Source organism: Suricata suricatta, chromosome 4 (assembly GCF_006229205.1).
Source record: "Suricata suricatta isolate VVHF042 chromosome 4, meerkat_22Aug2017_6uvM2_HiC, whole genome shotgun sequence".
In the NCBI taxonomy this organism is placed as follows: domain Eukaryota; kingdom Metazoa; phylum Chordata; class Mammalia; order Carnivora; family Herpestidae; genus Suricata; species Suricata suricatta.
Window position 1 is genome coordinate 27,409,861 of NC_043703.1, and position 8,297 is coordinate 27,418,157.

Sequence of the window (8,297 nt, forward strand, 5' to 3'; positions counted from 1 at the left end):
TTCATTTGCCAATACTAAAGAGAGTAGTTTTCAGCTGTGTGTTTTCCATAATCTTATACATGTTAAGTTCTGCTAATATACCACTAATATTAGCAAGTAAGATGAGCATTTCAAAATAAATGTTAAAGTTTTATTCAGTATGTGCCTGTTCCTCTGAATACATTTCTAAATATTGTACCATGTGAGTGGATTGTACCAAAAAAAAAAAAAACAAAACTTCTACATGCACAATATTTACATGAAGGAATATTTTAGCTTTTTAATTTATTATGACTTTCAAACTACAGTAACCATAAATGTTACTGTTGTGTTAGTATATTAATGTTTAATTGATTAAAAATATCATATGCATATTTTGAAGCTAAGAGGAATATAAAATATTTGCATAGTTAATCAATAATTTACATGATAATTCTGAATATCTATATTTTTTGTCAGGACAGCACAATCAATAATGTACTAAACTATGATGTGCTTTGCAAAATGACAAGTTATTACCTCTTCTCTTTTTATGATTTCTATTATTATCTTCCAGATCATTGATTAATGTCTCAGTGGCGACCATCTTATCCTTCTCTTTATCTACTAAATTCTTTCATTTTTTAGTGTGTTGATCTAAAATCTCCTTAAGGATGTCTTTTAAAAAAACAATTCAGGTTTTCATCCCTCTTTTTTTTTTTTATCAGTTTCATTTTCCTCTTGTTTGTTCTGACTGATATTACTCTCTCAACCTACTGGTGCTTCTTGTTTCATTTGTTCAATTCTGGTTGCTGAAATAATGAGAATTCCTCATGTGGTGGATGGTAAAGGTGTTTCCAGTCAATGGTGTGCTGGAACCAGCTGTCAGCAGTCTGTAAGAGCTTATTTTCAAGAGTTTTGCAAGCTAGATGTTTATACAACTTGTATTAAAAACTATCTAAGCTTAAAATTACCTCAGTTATATTTTAAAAGGCAATAAACACTAAAAACGTACACTTCCTAGTTATTCTATTTTATTATTATTTGTATACTTCAGGTTATTTACAGCTATTGTATCTGCATGTGGAAATACTGTATAATGATGTGTTACTCTTTCTAACTCTCCATTGAGTGATATGTTGATGACCTGAAATCGGCTATTTTGGGAGCATTTACACCTTGCAAATTGGCAATTGCTATAGAGCTGGGCTTCATTTTATTGTTTTGTTGATTGTCTACATGTAAGAAAGTGATGCATAAAATGTTACAGATGCAAGCATTTGGTAAAAATCAGCAAAAACATTGTCAGAAATGATTTGTTGTATGGAATTTATAATAAAGAGTATTGTATATTTTATCATTTGTTGTGTGCTACATATCCATTATAGCAGTAACACTTATGTACATATGTATGTACCCATATATTCTATTTTTCCAGAAAGCCAGATGCTAAACATTAATGGACATACCACCAGCCTCTATCCACAAGGCAGTATGTACAGACAAACAGTCAATTCTCTGCTGGAGCTCCTGGAGGAATCATTGATGTCCTACTTATCAGCCTCATTACAAGTGTTGTGGTTTTAAATATGTCCACAAATTTTTTGATGCATCTCCTTCCTAAAGATGAGGCTTAATTCTCTTCCCTACCAAATTCAGGCTGTATGATGACTCTAAAGAATAGAATGTGATGAAAGTGACAGTGTTAGATTTCCCATGCTAATTCATAAAAGACATTGTGACTTCTAACTTGTTCTCTCTTTCATTGCCTGCCTTGGGGGAAACCAGCTGCCATACGGATGCTTAAACATCTATGCAAAGGGGCCCATGTGGTATAGAATTGACGACTCCAACCAACAGCCATTTTGGAAGAAGATTCTTCAGCCCCAGGCAAGGTTTCAAAGACTGAGGCCCCAGTAGCCATCTTGACTGTAAATTCATAAGAGACCCCGAGCCAGAACCTATCAGCTAAGCAGCTTTCATAGATAATTACTACTTCTTCAGCTCCAAGTAAGTCTTATATGATGATAATTTCTACTTGTTCTGTTTTTGGGTATATGTCAGCCTGAGTGTTTTATTTGTGATTTCAATTTGCCTTTTGGACATCAAATTAAATTAATATCCATCTTCTGGAAAATATGCAAAGGTCATTTATTGAAGGAAAAGAATCAGAATTTCAATCTTGTTAGTGCTGTTTTAAAGTCGCAACTTTTAACATACCAAATGTGATAACATGCTTTGTCCTGCAACTTATGTTGGAAATAAAATTTCTCTTCCTTGGTCAAAGAGATAGGCATATAATCAAGTTAAGTCAATTAGCTTCTCTATCCCTATTATTTGTGTCTTGAACAGAGAAGCTCAGAGTGGGTGGTTGTTATTACGTCATTGGAATGAAGGAGCATTCAGTAGAAAAGGTCCAGGAGGGAACAAACACTGGCTGCTATGATTTTTAGAGGTGTGTTGGTTCTCTTGCTTGGGAGGTTTGTTAAGCATTTTCTGGTGCAATGAGTCACCTTAATTGTGTTTAAAAAAAATCTCCTTTTATATACATAAGTCAACTATGAATATTAGTTGAATGAATGATAAACTGGAAGTTAATTCTGTGTCATAAGAAGAGTATGTGTTGATAGAGATTATTAGGCTGTGTGCTTTAGGGTTTGTAACAGTTAATGTTTATATAACTACCCCACTCAAACTAACCACCACCTAGAGACTTAAAAGCATTTATTATTTCTCATCATTCTTTGAGTTGCAACTCACATTATGAGCATGATTATTACCATGCAGACCACCCAAAAGCAATAAATGACAATTTTAAAATGTATTATCTTATTATTCCCATTTCAGAAGTGAAGAATCGAAGGTGCAAAAAGCTTAAGTAACTTGTTCCAAATAAGCCAAGGCATCACGATTCCTCCTCTAGTGGCCTGACTACAACTCAGGCTCTTGTTGGCCACACTACCTAACACTGCCCCTAGTTGGGACAAACACAGCGTCGAAGGGAACAGGTCCTTCTTAGGTTAAGTTAACCAGTTCACACAACTCATCCACAAGCACCCTCTATAGAAAAAATAAACCAAGATTATTTCCTTCCTTTTCAGAATGTTTCTAGCAGCTGATTAGCTGCTGCCACCACTTTTCCCTGATGCAGTGAAGAATCTGAATGCCATAACCAAAACTGATACAGATTATCACTTGTCCAGAGTCTGCAAAGACCTTTCTGTGGTCACAGCTCCTAATGAGAGCACTTTTCATTAGTTAAATAAGCAAATCACTAGGTTGTAACAAAAAGGTCAATACCAATATATCGGCTAACTGGTTGATGTACCCATATTCCAACAAACCTGACTGAAGCTCAATCACCAAAGGAGAAACAGCATTTCAGTCCTCAGCTTTTTGGACTATCTCTTGCCATCCAAGGAGTAACACTGGCTGCGGATACTATTTGAAACCAATGGATCCCAAGGATGCATGCAAACAGGGCAGGTCTGATGCAGAAAGGGGCAGGGATGGATGAAGCTCTGCCAAGTCCCCTTCTCTTGGCCCCAACACTGCCCTCTCCCTCCCAACTACTAGCTCTCCAGACATTTGACTGCCTGCTCTGTTTGGGATGTTCTGTTCTTCCACAAGCTAAAAGGTCTCAGACTCCTTGAGGGCATGTGGCAGAAAAGGCTCTGGATCAGGCAAACTGGGTTGAAATTTTGGCTCTACCACCTTCCACTGTGCAACGTGCCCAAATCCCTGCAGTCACCTCTGCTTAGGTTTTCTCATCTCTACAGTTGGGGAATGAATAGTATCTACCTCAGGAGGATAGATGTGAAGAGTACATAAATGCATGTCAACTCCCAGAACCCCATAAATAAAATCTCTTAATCAGTTACCTGAATTGATTGAAAATGGTGACATATTTTTTCTTTATTTCCAAGGATAGACATTCAAATGGGCCTTATGCTCTACAAAGCAATTGCCTTAAGAACATCTCTAAGCAGCATTTTCCCCCTAAAGGTCTCTTTGCTTAACACATTCCTGGAACTTTTCTTTTGAAGTTGTCTCCAGCATGAATATCTTTACTGATAAATCTCTTTCTTTTGGAGATACATGATGACCAGAATGGTCAATCAGAGCCAAGCACAGTATTAAGGGGGGCATCCTTTTGGTTAAATGAGTGGGCAACTGTAAAGTCCTAATCTGGTCCCAATACATGTGTCCAGCTCTATCAGCTGCCACAACCCTCACCCAAGGCACTCAGAATTCCTCAAACCTCATCATTTCCTGAACAAGCAGGGCTTTCCGGCTCCTAGGGCTCTGCATCAGCTATTCCTCCTGAATAAAATGCACAGCTTTCTCTGTCTGATCCATCCAGAAGTATCCTGCTTAAAACTGCCATGCTCCAGCCCACATTCAACCCTTTTGTTGTGAAGCTTCTCCTCTACCAATGAGGCACATCAGCACAGCAGTTAAGTAAAAAGATGTGAGAGCCCAACAGGGCTCAAGAGAAGCAGCAAAGTAGTGCTGTGCATGACCCATGGAGCCAAGTGGCCTGGGTCTGAATCCTGCCTCTACAATGTAGTCACAAGCTCTGTGATCTTAGATGAATTATTTTACTTCTCCATGAATCGGTTTCCTTAAAAGTGAAATAGGATAAAGAGTAGTAGCTATTTCAAAAGCCTGTTTGGAGATTAGATAAGCACCTAGAACAGTTCCCAGCAAATATTTGTCTAACAAAGTCCTAGATCTATCATATCTTAGCTAGGTGACCCTGAATGGGCTATTTAACCATTTTGCATCTCAGTTTCTTGACTTTAAAATGAAGGTAAGAAAAATAACTTCAACTTCATAGGAGTTTTTGAGGATTAAATAAAATAATGTATGTAACTTGCCTAGTGCATTATCATATATAGAGCTTTGCATATGGGAGGATTTCAGCAAAATGGTAGGTAAGAAAAAGTTGGTTGTTTCCTCTGAACTCCATAATGCTTTATTCATATCTCTGTTGTATCAAGTTATATTATAATAGCCTAGACTGGGAACTCCTTTAGAAGACAGGAGCTTTGTCATTATTCTTTGGATAAAGGGAAAAACTAGTTCAGCTGGCAACTAGGATGTGAAAAGGGAACTAAAAGTTGAAACAGAAACCACAGCTTGCAAAACCGTATTATCACTCACAAAATAGAAAAACTGTACAAACCCATGACATGCAACACAAACTATCTTCAGACCCTTAACACCAACTCATCAGACCCATGGTATTTTGAATAAGACCACATAGTCACCTAACAATAACCGCACATAAAGTCATGTGTCCTAAAGGTAAGACCACTGACTATTCTTGCAGTTTTCTAGTTTACAAATTCTGACCAATTCCTGCCAAGGCCATCCTGACTAATTCTGATCCTACAAACTCTATAGGTATTCTTTCGTAACTGCCACCTGTTGTCATGTTGAACTCTCCATAATGTATGCTTTTCCTTGCCAGCAGCCAACTAGTAAGTCTAAGTTTGAAGAAAAAGAAAGGAGAGGAAAGAAAGGAAAGAGAAGAAAAAACTGTACCGTCGATTATACATTAGATACTCAGAAAAAAACAGTGGTAAAAAAGCGTTCACCTTTAAGGAACATAATCTTTTACTGTGGTAGACAACTATTAACAATACAAGGCGGTGTAATTATAATAGGGATAAACACTGTGAACACTTAGCCCAGTCAGAAAAGGTATCCCGGAGACAGTTTTTTAAGATAAATCCTGAAGTGTGATTAGGAGCTAAATACAGAATAGGGTTGGACATGGTAAATGTTCTAAACAGTAGGGGGTCCTTGTGCAAAGGAAAAAATAATAGGCAGTGTGTTTTGGAATAGAATAAATGACAGACAGGAATAGATAGAGGATTTTATAGGTCCAATGCGTCAAAAATACTATAATGCTTTGCCATTTGAAATTCAAAATAGGGGCACCTGGGTGGCTCAGTTGGTTAAGCGTCCAGATTCCAGCTTCGGCTCAGGTCATGATCTCATGGTTCATGGGTTCGAGCCTCGTGTCAGGCTCTGTGCTGACAGCTAGCTCAGAGCCTGGAGCCTGCTTCGGATTCTGTGTCTCCCTCTTTCTCTGACCCTCCCATGTTCGTGCTGTCTCTCTCTCTCTCTCTCTCTCTCTCTCTCTCAAAAATAAAAAAAAACATTAAAAAAAGAAATTCAAAATAAAAATAATGCTAATAATAAAATATATGTAGGAAATTCCTTCTGTCTAATTTTTCTTATCATGTTCAGTTTAATACTTTAAAAGAAATCCCTTGAATGCTCAGCTGGTTGAGTGTCTGACTGTAGCTCAGGTCATGATCTCACGGTTTGTGGGTTTGAGCCTTGCATCAGGCTCTGTGCTGACAGTGTGGAGCCTGCTTGAGATTCTGTCTCTCCCTCTCTCTCTTTGCTCCTCTTCCATGCTTGCTCACTTGTGTTCTCTCTCTCTCTCAAAATAAACATTAAAAGAAGAGAAATCCCAAATTCTCTAAAAAATATATTCATGTTCCTATTTTGATGTTTTCTTCAGCATACACCAGTTCATTTATTGCAGAATGCAGTACTTTTTATTTGGAGAACTACAAATACTTTGGTAAGGCAGCACTATAGAGTGTGAGAGGTGAGTGAAAAGTGAGATGAAGCTGGAGAGCTAGACAGACACCAATTAGTGAAAGACTTATCAAAACATGGTTAAAGATGTGGTCTTTGTTTAGTGAAATGAGTTCAAGCTCTATCATGCTTGACCACTCACTGAATATATTTTGTCAACTCAAGACTTTAGTTTCATCAGCTATAAAATGGGAATGCTCAGTTGTGAGGATTTACATTTTCTCTCTCTTTACAGTCTCTCTCTCTCTCCCTCTGATTCTCTCCCCCACCCCCGCTCTCTATATGGCACTTAACATGCTGTTTAATATCGTAAAAGATGCTAAATTTCAGTTAGGTATTATTATGAATAAATTTGTACTTTAGCCTGGTAAATGGGGAGTCAGTAAAAGATTTTTAATAGTGAAATGAGTAGCATGGACTTTTATGGCTTTCTTTGGCTGCAGTGCATAGCCTGGGTTGAATGCCAATGGGTAGATTCCAGGTGTACTTATGAGGTAGACTCAGTAAATATTAATGATTGATTGGATGGAGGGTGAAGAGACATACACATACATGCATGTTTGGGGACATTACATATTCAAACACGTGCACACAGTTACAAAGTCCCTTGTACAAACTGCTATAGTTGATGACAGGTATAAATCTCAGTACCTGAGGGGGAAAAATGTGTAAAAATAAAATCATCTGTCAGGGAAATGGTATGATGTTTACACTCTCAAAATATTTTGAAATAGACTTAGAGGACAGGATGGAGTATCAATGATATAAGATTGATCATGAGTTGGTTATTGTTGAAACTGGATGATAAGAAAGATTATATTCATTTCTGCTTCTATGTATGTTTAAAAATTTCCAAAATAAAAAGCATTAAAAAATCTGTTGAGGCAAGGACCTTGCTTGTCTTGTTGTTGTCTATATTTCCAGGACCTAGAAAACCTCATAGAAGATAGTAGGCTCTCAATATGTATTTGTTGAATGAATGAACACTGGAGAACAATTCCTATAACCTGAGTGAGAGTCTGACAGCTTAGGCTGAAAACCAAGACCCCTGGGGTTCCCTTTCTCTTTCATGCTACATGTAACATTCCATTAGCTATTATAAAGATGAATACTTCAAAAAAAAACCCAAAGAGGAAGCAAAGTAGATCGACAGACTTCACTTTGGAATTCCATGAGAACTAGGTATTTTTACATGCTTATATGCATATGATCCCCAGAGGGCTGCTGTGGGGACTCTGCCATATCATTTCATTGCATTGCATTTTATCCAATAAATATTTACTGTGGAAATATTTCAAGCTAAGAATCAGAAGAAAATTGTCCTTCAAGCTAAGAATCAGAAGAAAATTGTGTATACCCTATTTTCTCTTCCCTTCTCATTCCCTGACTGAAATGAGGAGAGGAACAAAGTCTTTTGGAGAAAGTTCACCTAGACACTTTGTTCTTGTTTCCTTAGTGGACCTAGGACAAAATTGTCTATTATAAAAGTAATGACATAGAACATTAGTTAGGACTTTTGAAATTCAAGCCCACTTTTTTTATTAAAAATTTTTTTTAATTTTTATTTATTATTGAGACAGAGAGAAACAGAGCATGAGTGGGGCATAGGCAGAGAGAGGGAGACACATAATCTGAAGCAGGCTCCAGGCTCTGAGCTGTCAGCAGAGAACCTGACGTGGGGCTCAAACCCACAAACTGTGAGATCACGACCTGAGCCG